Source organism: Lycium ferocissimum, chromosome 10 (genome assembly GCF_029784015.1).
Source record: "Lycium ferocissimum isolate CSIRO_LF1 chromosome 10, AGI_CSIRO_Lferr_CH_V1, whole genome shotgun sequence".
Classification (NCBI taxonomy): Eukaryota; Viridiplantae; Streptophyta; class Magnoliopsida; order Solanales; family Solanaceae; genus Lycium; species Lycium ferocissimum.
In genome coordinates, this window is record NC_081351.1 from 11,113,910 (window position 1) to 11,130,489 (window position 16,580).

The window sequence follows — 16,580 nt, forward strand, 5'->3', positions numbered from 1 at the left end:
ATAGGATATTTAAATAATGATAATAAGTTCAGAAAATGGTAAAGGTACGCTTAGAGAAAATGTAAAGAAGAGAAGTTCGGGAAAAAAGAAATAACGAATTAAATTAAACACAAAAACTGCTAAAGAAGTCATAAAACCAAAAGATTTAAAACTTATACCTTTGGGTATAAGTTTAGACACATACGTCTTACACCAATAATAAGGAATAACATCAAGAAGACGAAATATAAACGGCCTTCTATAATAGTAAATTAAAAAAAAAAAATTAAGGTGGGACCCACTCTTCTATAATAGTAAAAAAAAAAAAAAAATTAAGTTAAGGCCCACTTTTCTATAATAGTACAAACCAAAAAAAAAAAAAAACAAATTTAAGGCGGTGCCCACTCTTCCATAATAGTAGAGATAAAAAAAAATTAAGGTGGAATCCACGTGAAAAAATAGGAGATCCACATGTGTGTTGTGGGTCCTACCAAAACTTTCTCCCCATTTTTTAGGCTCATTGTCACTTATGCCCTTATTTTGTGTTGCTATTCAATTTTTGTCCCTAAAAAAAAAAAAAAAAAAATTTGTGGGGTATAAATTTATATTTCTGCATCATAATATCTTACAAGTTATGTTCCGCACCATTAAAAACTTATGGCCACTAGGCATAAAATTTAGGAAAAATAACAGCCTATGTCTATTTAGAAAAAATATTTACCTGAAATGACCCATATTTTTAATATTACCCAAAATAACCCTTTTATACATTATTATACACTTTATATAAGATCGATACATTATTTACAGTAAGTGTATAATGTTGTATATTGTGTGTATAAACACTATGTAAAGAAAGTTGGCTATACAGATGTAAATTAAAAATATAACTACGTGGATATAATATTTTATGATGGATTGTATATTATTAAAATTATTCCTAAAATTAATTGCTAAAGGCAAAACATTAAATACCAGCCCATTTGAAGGACAATTGGTGCAATTTCTTCCATTTTTTAGTTTTTAATTTGTAATAGACAAATTCCCTTTTTTAAAACTAAACTATATAAAAGCATGAGTTGAAGAAGTGGATCGTCAACCAAGGGCAACCAAGGGCAATTTGGTCAAAGCACATGCCATTGAATAATTCCATTAGTTAAAAGTAGAATCTTACTGTAGCTTAGTATTAAATATATTCGTACTTTCCTTATTTTGCCCCTGCTCATAAAAATTGCATCACAACAGATGATGTCATTTCAAGTGGGAGGTATTAATTATGTTTTTGGTCACGTGTCACTTTTACACTCCTTTTACTTTTCACTATTTTATCATGCTCACATAATTCCACTTAATAGACAAATAACGTTTGTGTATATGTATTAATGTTCATCTATATATATATTCATCGACAGTGCAAATTTAGGTATGTTTATTAACAATATAAAATATATAGACTATCACTACCCAATACATAAATCTTTACAATTATACACAACTACATACACATAGATACATTATATAATCCAAAGTGTTAGGCCCGTGCGCAGCACGGGCATACACCATCTAGTATATATATATTATACATTTTTTTTTTTTTACATATATTACTATTTATATATTACTACTATATATAAGGGAGAATCCCCATTTTTTGTAGTCCTCACATGAGTTTTTTGGTCTCTTTTACCCCTAATTAAAGTTGTTATGACTTTGTAAGTTTCTCACATTTGGAAATTTTTAAGAACTTTAGGGTTTTATATATATTGCTACTATTAAATGATAATGTCATGGAAAAGATGATAGACCCCACAAAGCACACTTGTACATATTTGATTTCTTTTATGTGGAAATGTTATTAAACTTATTTCGAACTATAATTTTCTTTAAGAATTTGTTATAGGCACTAAAGAATTATCCTGTTATTCAATTTCTATTTTAATATAGGAGTAATTATTATTTAAACATTATTCTTATAATATTATTTATTATTTATTGATGTTATTTTCTATTTATCATTTGCTATTTAAAATTTTTAGTCGACCAGTTAAACTTAAGTTTATTTTCAAAGTATTTCTCCTGTAATTTTATGTCGTATATCTTTGGCAAACATAAGTAATTAACAAAGATTTTACTTAAGGTAGGATTAAGTTTTAAATTAAAAGACTAAAGGGCAATAAACGGAAATAACTTATATCATTGTTGAATACTTTAAAAAGGTATCAATAACGTAAATTATGGTCCTTCCGTTTCAATAGAAAAATGAATTCCAAGGTACGGTAATTAATTAATCTAATTTTATGTGCGGACACTGTTAACATAAAATTTATCTAATAAATAACTATATAAAAGAGGAACTATGAAACGTAATTTTTATATATGTTATGAAAATGTTTGAAAAAAACTATAGTGAAAGAAAATAAAATTTGATCTCTAAACAATAATACTACTTAACAATTGCAAAACATATTTTTACTCTTTAATAGTAAAATATTTTGCTAAATATGGAATAATCAATATTTTATATAATTTACAACAAAACTTTAAATTTCAACAAGAAAGTACTATCACTACAATGTAGATTCCATAAAAATTTCATTAAATAAAAAAAATAAAAAATAAAAAAAGAGGAAAAACATGAAAGTACTTATTAACATGCATATATTGGAAGAAAAAAGTAAGCTTAAAATAAGAACTTTAATTTCATTGACTTTTCAGTATTTTTTGTGAGATTTAGTTTGAAAGAACATCTACCAGAGTATGCAATACCAAGGCTTTAATTATTTTATATTTATTTATAAGTTAACTTTATTTATTTCATCATACAATTAATATTGTAGCATTAAATATTTTTCACATAGTTCAATATTGTAGTATCTTCTAGCCAAAAATAAGTTAGCCATTATGGGTTTAATTCAGAGAAACAAATGAAATTAGTTTTGCATATGACAAAGCTCGATTTGGATAATCAGAAACTATAATATCAAAAAATTTCAAGAAATAGAAATTAGAAGAGCTTTTATTCATGCATTTGTTTGTTTTTATTTAAAAATCTAATGTATAAACTAAGAAAATGTTCTCCTTTTAACTTTCAGATATCTTTTTGTACTTTAATATTTTAGAAGTATTTAAAAAGTGTCAAACTGATGTTACAAAAACAACAAAGTAAGAGTAAGAAAATTATAAAAATATCTACAAATATACGTTGGATTAGGCCCGGACTTAGCACGGGCCAAACAACACTAGTATATATATTATATTTATTTATTTATATATATACTATTAATAAGTGACAATGTAAAGATTTTGTCGTTCATAGTTACATTAGAACTGTCTGGTTGTGAGTTTGCCAACCAAAAAGGTTGTACTTACTATTGATCTCTTTACATACCAAAGCGTGATCAAGAAACTTCCAAGTCTTCTTGGGTAATACATGGCATGCCTTTTAGATTAACCTTTTGCAGGTCTATGTACATATTTTTTGCATCTCACTTTTACCCCTGTTTTATCCCTTTATTACTTAAATTGCCACATTCATTTGGTAAATATAACAAACTTGGAGCCTCTTTAAAATAGTTAAAAAGGTGTGAATAATAATGATGTCATCTAAACAAAAAATCCATTTGCTATGTGGACGGTACTTTCATAGATGATATTATCGCCCGGTGAATTTTAAAGTTACTTTTAAATTGTTAATAATCTTTTTATTGTAAAAATATAAATTTATATATAATGTTTTAACACAATCATAAAATAAAATAAAAAACAGATTTCAAAATTAATCCTTCACATAAATATAAGCTAGAATGAACATAATTACTAACTACAGCGTTGTATTTAAGACATCATTTATTTAACTAAAAATGAACAAATACTCCATATTAGGTGTATTTTCTCAATTAACACGCGACTCTCGAGAACAATAAATTTAATGGAGAATACTCCATATTTTGTTTTACCTTATTGAACATACAATCCATGCGAGTTAACAACTTATAGATTCTTCTATTGTTCTATGTGAAGCTTTGAGATTTTAACAGAAAAATTTGGTCGTTGTACTAATGGATGTTGGTTAATTTAATTCGTTTATTTAAACTCTTGGTTATAATAGAACTAGAATCTTTTCATTGACATATTGTGTTGGTTTGTAAGTTGAAGAGCTATATAATTCATGTTTAGCAAATTTAACTTACTTTTCCGAGTGGTGCTTATGTATTATAACTTTTGATTTTTTTTTAGAATGTATATTTAAAGTGTTTTTAAACACTTACTTTTAGGCAAAAAAAAAAAAAACCTAAAAAAAGCTAAAAGCTAAAAGTTGGTATTTTCAACTTAAGCTTTTATCTTATAAGTTATTTTTAAAATGTCAATCCAAACACCCTCTTAATTTCTTAAGGGGCTGCCCAAACTATTATATACTAATCTTGAGGTAGAAAAATTGACGCATATACTTATTTAATAAAAATTACTCCATCTATCTCAATTTATGCGAAGGTGTTCAGAGTTCGAGGGTCAAAACACTTAATTTTGATCATAAATTCGGGTATAGATTCTTCAAATATTTACGGTAAAATTTTCATATGTGGTGGAAATCATGAGATGAAATCGGCGTTTGGACATGCGATTTCATCTCATGAGATGAAATCCCAAATCATCCAAAAAGGCATGATTTAGGATTTGAAATCATGATTTCAAAAAATATGAATGTAAAATTTGACCCATACATTTATATTTTATAAAAAAGACCCATAAATTAGTAGATATATTTACCAGTCATGTTTACCAACAGGGAAGAGCATGCTCGGCATGAAGAGATTGTTCGTACCATGTGGGAGGATTATATTAAAAAGTAGTTACATTACTATTCATGTTAAATTTCCCTTTTTATTGAACTAAAGTTTGATCAATTGATGCTGTATTTTTTAGAAAGACCTTCTAGTAGCGTATTAATTTTATTATGAACTATGATTTATTCATTTGGTAAAATTGTAGAAGAATTGAATTTTTTTTGATGGTTTTCACAACTTGTGGGGTTTTTATGTTTATAAAAAAAACTGCAACTTAAGAAATCCAAATTGCATGTATTACACCCCCTATCTTACAACAAAGTTTAGATCGTATCGTTAGAGTTTCAATGGAAATTTGAAGGTTTAAACGTTTTACGAAAGTAGTTGAGGGGCCTACTTCGGGCAACTATAACCCCTTAATTAGTTGAAAATTTTGAAATGGTTCCTAATGAAAGTTGTAGTACGTGGAAGTACCTTTCCAGGCATATAAGGATCGGAGCCGGAATAAGAGATCGGAAAACATAAACTCAAAAGGAGATATGATCGTCGCAAGGTGGCTAATAGTAAGGTGCTCAAGATTCGATATAATCGGCTAAGTTTACGGCAGGTTTGTCCTCCAGCCTGAATTCGTGAAAATCCATTGATAATTGGAGAAAACTCAAAACATGACAGTTGTAGCTCATTGAAATACCTTTCCATCCATATAAGGCCCGCGTTAAACGTTAGTTCTGTACAAAACGTTATGGCCAATTTACTAAGAACGTGTAACATGAAAATGTCACACCCCAATCTTGATCAGGGTGTGATGGGCACCCGACCCTTACCTAGGGCCGAGCGAACCCTCTGACTCTTATTTCATGCATAAATTTTTTTTTTTTTTTTTTTTTTGTCGAACCTCTAAACCAAATAACCACGTAATACATAATACTACTTTCAAATTTAATAACATCTGTAACTACGTAGAGCTTATGTCATGATACAAATTAACACATTGGCCTATGGAGCCACCGACGGATGATCGACTTCGATACCCACGACTCAAACAGGAGAACAACGCAAAGTCTCTAACGCAATCGAAATCCTAGCATACAACTCGACTCGGCTACAAGAGAGGTAAACGGAGCTCGCCAACTTCGGCAAAGAACATCCTCTATAATAGCTTCGAATCGTCCGAGTGTACTCTCCGCAAAGAAAAGCAAAGAGAGCATGAAACAAAATGAAAGTGTACCACCCCCCGAAGAGGAGGGGTCGGCACGAGCAATGTACCGAGTATGCAAGGCATGAGCGAGTGGTTTTGATGCATAACGACATAGTAAGAGAACCTTTTCAACATTCAGAAACATATCATGTAAAGAGAGTATTACGTACATATGGAGACATGTCATGGGAAGTCGTGTTACAAATGTACATATGGAACATATCACGTGTAAAACTGTAACCTGTGCATGAGTAATAACTGTATGGAAACATAGACCGTATCATAGGATAAAAGAGTAACCTGTACATATAAGTGCCCCTGGGGGCGGATGCCATGCATGCTAAGCTGTCTTTGATAAACATTTCCTTTTTCATATATATATCAATATAACATGTCCTTTTAATTTTAGGCGTCTTAATCAAACCCGATCCATTTAACCATAAACATAGATGTATATGTCCGCGTCCGGGCATCCCGCGTCCGGGGATGATATCATGATAGATACGGCTACATGTACCGTGTGCAACCCAGCAAAGTCTATAGTCCGCCCCCGATTCGCTCCCCATCTTCCCCATATAGAGAGACATATATATATATATATATATATATATATATATATATATATACGTACCATAGCATGCAAGGGAGCCCAAAGAGAAGCTATAACGTTATCGGAGTGACGTAAGGTCGGTGACCTCCTATTACATTATGGAATAACCACGTTATTGGTGCACTTTATCTCACCTTGAAAGAACTAATAATAGGGCGAGACTATCAATGGAGAGTAACTTCATGAGAAATCATAGGACAGGATCATAAGGCATCATTTCGTTTACTTTAAAACCTTTGAAAATAGTCATTATTCAAAAATAGCTTAACATTTCATATCGTCATATTCGTAGTAAGAACATATCCTTGACATATTCGTCATATACTTGTTCTCATATCTGGCATCATCATTATCATCATATCATCATAGAACCATGGTCGTCGTTTTAGTCATTAAGACTTTCAATATTGTAAAACTTGGTTTTTTTGGAGAAAAATGAATATTTTGAAAAACACTTGTAAACTTTTAGGAAGGAAAATCATACCTTGGGGTCAAGGGTTTAGTTAAAACAGCTATTGTTTGGCGAGAACAATCTCTCGGGATGATAACCAAGAACTTTCATTGACTATAGTACGGAAATAAGCCTAATGGAACAATAGGAGGGAATTCGGGAATAGTGGGCCCACCTCGGTCAAATGAGGCGGCGTACGCGATTTACGTATAATACATTTCATGACATTACTTATGAGAGTTTTAGGGTAGTCGGATCTTATTCATGCAAGTTCTAGGTGTTTAGACAATTCTTTTAACTATCCATGAGCATTTACTTCAATCTTCTTTTGAATGAATAGTAGTTAATTTCAATCTCGGATTTCTAGGAAAGGAATTATCCCCGAGGCCCATGTCCAAACCTACTACGTCTAAGACATGCCAAGAAAGGAAGGTAAAGTCTTACATACCTCTTTCCGCTTTTCCATGATCGCTCCAAATCCAAGTTGCAAATCCGCTAATTAAAAATCTACAATTTGGTCATGTTTACCAATTGTCAATTTAAGCATCTAGAAGTTGAAATTTGAAGTAATCATTTGCCTACCGAAATTTCGGCAGCACCTCCCCTGTAAAGACACCATACCACCAAGTTCAACTTGGCTGATTTCAATTAACCACAATCCCGGAATGCAACCCGCCAAACTAACAACATTACCAACAATCATACTAACAGTTTCAATCAACGTACTACTTCCTTCAAAACTTTCCAACTCCAATAAAAACAATAGCAACCTTGTGATTTATATCCCAACAACACCATACTAACATCATTGTCTTCCATACATGCAAAAACACTATATTCAATTAACATAAGCTCTTATTTGTAACATGAAATCCACAACCAAACTTTCAATTCATCACACCCTTCCATCACCTATACCATTCGGCCCACACACACACACATTTGCATATTTTTCATGAATTTTCCATCCCTTTTTATACGCTACAACAACAACCAACACATAACATGGAATCAACTCAATCTTCCATGCAACATAACACACACACACACACACACACGGTTTAACCATGCAAGTTACGGCCACAACAACATCATTCATAATTTCATGCCTTTCATCCATTTTACATTATAGACTTCACAACACAACAATCAAATTACTAATAAAAATCAACTCATCTTATCTATACATCACTATTCCATTCGGCTCCACCCTCAACACGCACATACACCATGAATTCCACCCATTTCCTATATGCTACAACATGCACAACCATCCAAGACACATAAGGAAATATTGGTTCTTACCTTTTTTTCCACTCACTTCCTCAACTTGGCTAGAGTCTTCAACTTGCAAGAATGAATGGTTCTCTTGGTCCAACAATTATCTCATGTTGTTTAGGACCTTCAACTTACTTGAAATACTAGAAGGAAATAATTTTTCTTGATCACTCCCATGACCTTATTTTTTTGTAGCCTTGGCCGAACCTCTCCTTTCTCCACCCTCTTCATCTTTTTTTTTTTTTTTTTTTTTTTTTTTTGTGTTCTTGTTCTTGTCTTGAATTGGAAGATGAATCTCTCTCTCTATATATATATATAAGTGTCCAAGCATGTGAGGGGCACATGCCCATTACTTTTCTAGATTTTTCTTTAAATTTCCATGGAAAGATGACTTATTTTGTCATCTTTTTTTTTTTTTTTTTCATTCTTTTTTCTTTTTCTTTTTTATCACATGGCCAATATGGCCTCCTTTGGGAACTTTCATGAACCCTATGTAAAATTCCCGTTTTGCCCCTCGACTTTTCTCAATATTACCATTTTGCCCCTAGCCTTCCGCATTGTTTCCACGGCCCATTTTGCGAATTCCTCATTTCTTCCTTAGCCTCTCACAATAATTCCATACTAATAATAGTCATAAATAATATCCATAGCAACTCGTCCATTAAAGTAATTTTTTAGAATGGTCTTGCCCTTAACTTTCCACGGCGACTTTGAGATTTCCAAACGTACAAAATACAGGCTATAACAGAAAATCCCGATTCTTATAGGATTAGGTTTTAAAGCCCAAGCCTTCATGATAACCTATAAATACAACACTAAAACGTTTTATGTAAGGATTTTTGACCAGAGCTGCTACCAAACACCTAGGGTGAGTTCTTATTCAAATCCCGATGTCAATTATATTAAGTTAACACTAGATTAACACCGAATAATTATTTGGAATCGCTAGATTTTGAAAAAAAATCCATTCAAGGTTGAATTTGGAATGAAGCTTTGGGATTTTGTCACGCCCTGAACCATGGTCTGGACGTAACACGTCACTCGGTGCCTTACGACATGTGACCGAGCGAACCACATGGCTTGCTGAATCATCATGAGGCATACATGAGCGGAATATGACATAAACATGATGAGCCTAAACATGGGATATCATAAATATCAAATATAATGCTTGTTTTAAGAAAACATGAATGTGGATTGTCATAGATAATGAGCCAAAGATGGCTATACGACTCTAAACGTCTGATATAACATAACTGTCTAGTCTATGAAACCTTTAACATGAGTCTGAACTGCTAAACGTAACTATCGGAACAAGGCCCCCAGCATACCTTAAATGCATAACTAACATAAAGTAAATAATGACTAAACCCCGAAGAATGTGGGGCTCACCAAAAGCTGATACGTGGGTGGTCTTATGGAATAAATCCGTCATCCTGTAAATCCGTACCTGCATCGTGAAATGCAGGCCCCCGGGAAATAGAAAGGGGACGTCAGCATATTGAATGTACTAGTATGTTAAGCTACTGAATGAAATAAACATGGTACATGAAATAACATGATGAGAGCTGAAACTGAAATTGAAACCTGGTCATGAACATGTCTACCTGACATGGACATAAATACATATATAACATGGGTAAAAACATTTTAAGTTAGGCGAGCATTAATATAACCGACATGTAACCACCACGTTAACACGTGGCGTCTGATCTCTGCCCGATCACCTAAGCCATCCTGTACCTTGCTGGGGTGCAAGACGTGAACATGACATGAATGGATCCAAATCCCTCAATGGGGAAAATATGAAGGAATCGTCCTACTGGGCGGAGTGATCCTTATCCTACGTTGGCATACATAGTTTCAGGTATGAAACCTTCTCGGTAATCTGTGCAACTCCCAAAAACATGAACATGATATAGTTGGCTAAGAATCCTATGAATTTCATAAAACATGACTTGTATTAAACATAAGTATCTTGTATCATATCATGGATATAATAATACAATATAATTGCATGAAAACTTGTAGACATGTAGGATATTCACGAAAATAAGCATTACATTTAATAACTTGCATGTACGAACCCATGAAATGCAAAGTATGCATTTTCATGGATTACAGACAGATTCTCAATAAACAAAAGGGACTATTAAGAATACAATAACGAAGTAATCATACAATTATAGTATATCATGGTACTTGTACTTAGGGTTATCATGAACATGGTTAAAACCCTAGTTTTGGTGTAACTTGTATGATCATGGAAGAACGTGGCGTGGGGAAGAACAAAGATGTTCCCACACGTGGATAGAAACTCTACATACCTGGTAATGCTCCAAAACTTGAATTAAAGACTTGAACTTTGAAGAAGATTTCCAAAATCTTGAATCTTGAACCTTGAGATGGGTTTTCTTGAAAACCCTTGGCTAGGAATGATGATTTCTTGTTTAGATTACAAGGATATATATGAGAATTGACATGGAATGATTAGAATAGGCTTACCTTAGTGTTCTTGATGATGGGAGAGGGTAGGAGGTCGTTCTAGGGCTTGGGGATGCGAAGAATGAAGTGAAAAAGCCTTAAAATGAAGTTTTAAAATTACTGTCGGACCTGTTTTACGCCCCATTTTATGGACTGTAAAAGATTTATGGTCCTTAGATCCTACCATAAATCAATTACAGTAATTTGGGCTTTCTGGACCTGTTTTACGCCCCAAATCTACGGCCCGTATAAATTTTACGGCCCGTAGATTCTACCGTAAATCGCCAGAACACTATTTTAGTAAAACGAGCATAACTTTTTGTACAGATGTCTGTTTGACCTTCATAATATACCATTCGAAAGGTATTTCAAATATCTACAACTTTCAAGAAGGAAGTTTTCCCAAATTCCTTATATATTTTTCCGTATACTCATTTTAAGTAAGCCATGGTGCAAACTCACTTGAAAACATGCTCCATAGGGTAGCTTCTGACTTTCGTTTGCCCAAAGACTCTTCTTATGAATTGATTAGTTTTCAAAACACTTCCTATATCTACCATATTGATTCCATTATACCCCCCATCTTACGCATTAAACCTTAGCCCGAAGATTCGAGATGTTATAGATTTCTTCACAAAGGTAAGCTCCTAAATCATTAATGGATTATATGGATTTATTATTGTGTTTTTAGTGGTTGGTACAATCATGAAATAGGATTGATTTAGATGCACTCCATCAAACGCAAAACCCCAATAATTCTACTATAGATTTTCCTCCGATCAGCCAGCTTCCTTTGGCGTTTGCGGCTAATTTAACCGTTGGATCGAGCCTAAATTTTAACTGAGTGATCAAAACATATAGTTATTAAATGTGAATGGTCGAGATCGGATTTGGTAGTCCGGAGAAGTGTGGTTTGAGCTATGAAGAGTAGCTACGAAAATGGTGAAAACTCTTCTCAGGGTTTCAAGTTCTAAGCTTTGGGTTCCTTCTTTGAAAGTCCAGACCTTTTCTTCAAGTTTTGGAGCGTTACAGGTATGTGAGGCTAACTATCTACGTTAGGGAACGTTTATGATTCTCCCTACGCCTCATTTTACATGCTTATCAGTAATTTAACTCAGAATACAGTTTAGCCCTAGTTTCTTGAATAGTTGTAGAACTGCTATCTTTTAGGGTTATAGTTTCATACTTCGTTCATGGTGATCATTTTAAATATCATTAACTCAGTACGTAATCATTATGGACTTGTGTATTGACATCACATGAGCCTCAGTCAGTGTATAATCAGTTATTTGCTTAAGTTCCATAATAAAAAACAGTTAGCATGCTATCAGCTATAGCCAGTCTCAGTCTTGTAAATTGTTTAATGTTGAACACCTGTATATGTATTTTTGGGCCCTAGGCCACAGTTTATGCATACGTATTGCTTGGGCCTGAGGCCACAGTTTTGTGCACATTTATTTGGGCCCTAGGCCACAATTTATATTTGATTATACGGAGTGATTCTTCCTTCGAGAATAGGGGTACTTCGATCCTTGCCTTCGTTTAGTTCGGTTTCGCACTTATATTTCTTCTTTCAGTTGCTTTACATACCAGTACAATTCAAATGTGCTGATGTCCCTTTTTATTGCATGGGGGCCGGCATCTCGCGATGCAGGTAACGATATACAGGTTCACGATTCAGCTAGCTAGGACTGCTCGCATCAGCTACTTGGTGAGCCCCAGTTCCTCGGGGGGGTTATCCTTCTTTCAGTCTTTCCAGTTTTAGACAATTATCTTTCAATATTCATTAGAGGCTTCATAGAAATAATTCAATCAGTCAGATATTAGCAGACTTTGATGTATTAGCCTTGTTGGCTATTTATTCAGATGTTTGAGACTTAAACAGTAAATTAGCATTTAATATAATTCAGTCAGACTTTTTAGTAGATCAACGTGTGTTAGTCTTATTTCCTTATTCTTGTAATTTGATATCCCATGTTAATTTAGCCAGCCTATGGGTTCGCTCGGTCACATGCAGTTAGACACTAAGTGTTGTGTTACGCCTAGGCCATGGTTCGGGGCGTGAGAGCATGTCCAAACATGATTTCATCTCATAAGTCATGTCCAAACGGCTCCATAAAGTACTACAAGTCAACATAACTAATGATTCAAAATAATTTTGAAAGTTTTGAGAAAATTATAATCAAAAGAAAAATTGTTTGACTCCCCAAATAGTAACATTTTCAAATAAATTCGATGGAGGCAGTATTATTTTTCTATCTTGAATGTGGATCCGGGTTTAACATGGGCCTCAAGCAACTAGTTCTGTATATATTTATATCCCATGACGTGCTTCACTGGGTATGAATTGGCATTCAACTTGATAAACTTCCTTCATGCCAAGTTATGCGGCATTTTTTGAATTTTAAGTGTCAAACAGGTTTTTCTTTTAACGAGTTTTTTTCATATGTCTTATAAATATTTTCAATTGTCAGTTATTGTGATTTAAAATACTTTTTATATAGTCTCCAAATATGTATTTAAAAATTTCATGTCCGAATTCACCTTTAGAAATCTGAACCGTACATGGCACCTAAATTGGGATAGAAAGAGTACTATTCTCTGAACTGCTTTACAAGGACTGACTTTGCTTCTTGGTCTTTGTCTTTTTGTCATTTAAAGATTTAACATTTTCTTTCTTGGTCTTTGTCTTTTTGTCTGTATAAGAAGCAATTTGATGGAAGTCTCTGTTTTATAGGAGGAAAAAGTTTAAAATAACTTTTGGAGTTTTGGACTTTTGGTCACCCCCCAAAAAAAGGAACCAATGTTTACGAGGAAACAACACTATAAAATTAGATTAGCGATTTGTAGTGGAGTTTGTGCTCTTATATGTTTAGAATTTATTTTAAGAATAAAGAGGAAAACCTTTGGCAGTTTAATTTATAAGAAGATGTACATAGGTAATTATTTATTTATTAAGAGGGAGGCTGAGAACAAAATATTATACAATTCTTGCAAATTTCATTCAAGTTATGGCATCTCAGATATTTTTTTTAAGTGAATTTAGACCACTCAGGTATTTACTCTGAGTGATCTTTTTTATTGCTAATAAAATAATCTCAAAAAGAATAAGTAGAAATAAGGGGGGATAGGCCTTTTCTTATAAATCTTAATGAGGTCAAACATCTCTTCTACTACTAGCAAGCATGTGAGAAATAAGAACTTGAAAGAACTAAATACTCTATGATCATCATAATGTTCAACTCTGTGATGATATAACAAATGAGGACGCTAATAAAATGATAATATAAAACAAGAAAGAAAGTAAAATGAAACCCTTTCTTCTTTGTATTACTTGTGACAAATCCTAAAATCTGTAGTAGGTTGGAATTGAAAAAAAAAAAAATTAGTAGATATATATACAACAACCAAAACGATAGGGTGGAATTGAAAAAAAGTAATAATAATAATAATTTTTTTTTTTAAAATGTCAAATATTTTGAGACAAATCCAGTTTGACAACACAAGAAATATTTGATAGTATCAAACAGGCGTAAATGAATTGTTATATATTCAAAATTGTTTAATTTTGTCATCCATTACACCTTTAGTTCACACATAACCTTGTTGTTAGCAAATTATTTTGTAATTGCCTGTGCTATTAACAGAGTTCTAGGTTAAAATAAGTAGACTTCATGTGTCCATCTTCTACGAGAAAAAGGTACAAATTTACCCCTATACTTTTGGGTATGGTTTAAAATTATTACCCTCAATTAAGTTGGAGCTTAGTTCGGAGTCAAGGAAATGAGACTTTTTCCTAATTGCCAGATTAATATCACGCCAAAAAACCTAACTGAAGGAAAAGTTACTCAGGGTGTCTTTGGTATGAAGGAAAATATTTTTCACGAAAAAGGCTTTCTCAAAAAATATATTTCTAAAATAATAAGTCGTTTTCTTATCTATTTTCTTGTGGTTGGCATGTAAATAGAAAATAGTATTCAAAAAATATTTATATATAATTTACGCAAATGCTATTGGGAGGTGGGGGTGGAGGTTAGAAGTGTGGGTTGGTGGTGATGGGAGCAATGAGGGTGGAGGTAGGGGCGGGATGATATGAAATCAACGTGGAATGACATTTGTGGAGTTTGTTTTCCCTACTTTCACGAGGAAAGTCATTATTTTTTAATTTATAATAAACTTGTTTTTCTAGAGGAATGACAAGTCGATCTCTCTCTCACACACACTCACACACAGACACTCCCCCCTCCCTCCACCCCGCCCACTACCACCACCACACACATGTTGCACAGAGGCAGATTCGAAATTTAAACTTTAGCATTATACCTACTATATTTTTTAAAGTTAAGGGTTCATATCTATAATTTATTGACAGGTATCTCTCCCTCACACACACACAAACACTCCATCCCCCCCCCCCCCAACCCCAAAACCACTACCACACACAGAGGGGCGGAGCTAGCCCTTCAGGCATGGGTTCGACTGAACCCAGTGACTTTGGTCCGAACCATATATTTGTATTAATTTTTTTTTTTTGTCAAATATGTGCCAATTAATTATTAATTTACAACCCAGTAACTTTAAAGAATTACAACCGAACCCACTAGCTTCAAAATCGTGGCTCCGCTTCTATACACACATGAGGCAGATTAGAAATTTAAACTTTAGCATTATATCCATTATATTTTTAAAGTTATGGGTTCTTATCTGTAATATGTTATAATTTTATTGCATTTTTATACATAAATTTATATTCCGTTTCGAAGGTATTAAGTTCATATGAACCCGGTACCACTATGCTACATATATATGCACCTTGTGTCATGCTGATATACTTACATACACTGATAATGTAAGTAATTTATATACTACTGTTTACCCTAAAAAGGAGAGCAACAATTGAATTTGTATGCGGTTTAAAAGATATGTGATCGGGCTTGTTAACAATATAAAACGAACAATCGAAAAATATAGAATCAACGTAAAATTAAGGAGAAGATATCCTGTATAAAGAGTATAAATGACCGGTCCGAGTGGGAGGAGGTTTTATCTCCTTGCTTGGACTAAAAATAAACTAAAAGAGACGAGATTTTTGCTTTGAAAGTAATCGTTAAGTGTTAATTGCTAACTTGAGATGGAGATGAGATCCAGATGCCCTCTAATGGGGTTGTTACAAGTGCATTTATAGTGCTAGAGTCCAAAACTAACTACATGACTCAACTAGCAACGTGGGTAAATAGTTTTGGAAATCCTGGACACGTCGGTTGAGGGCGCGATTTTCGGAGAAGTCGGCAAAAGGATAAACTGAGACTTATCTTCTCGGACTCTCTTCGTGCAGGTCCGGGTTGTTCCCTCCATTTTCACGGACTGATCACTAATCATCCTGTATGAGCCTTCGATGAACCGAGGTGAACTCTCCAAGTTCTCACTGTACACAGATAGTCCCTTCATTTTTCAGGGTAAAGAAATGGATGCGGGAAATGGATTGAAAAGACATCGTTCTTCCCCAAGACCGTGCTTTATTTCAATCGCGTACCCGACTAGCCTGAGTACGAGCCCAATTAATCTTTGCGCCGCCGTCTTGCCTTAGAAACGTGTGTTTGTCAGAATCCTTTGGCCTTCCATATTCTAACGTTACTAGAAACCTTTTCAAATTCACCTTCCTTTGTTATATAATGCCATGCACTGCATCAGTTTTTTACATATTCTGAAAATCTTGGCTTTTGACGCTTGTTTGCTTTTCTTCATGATGTCTTCTTCTCCATTATTATTGACCGATACTGCCTTGCCTCCAAATTC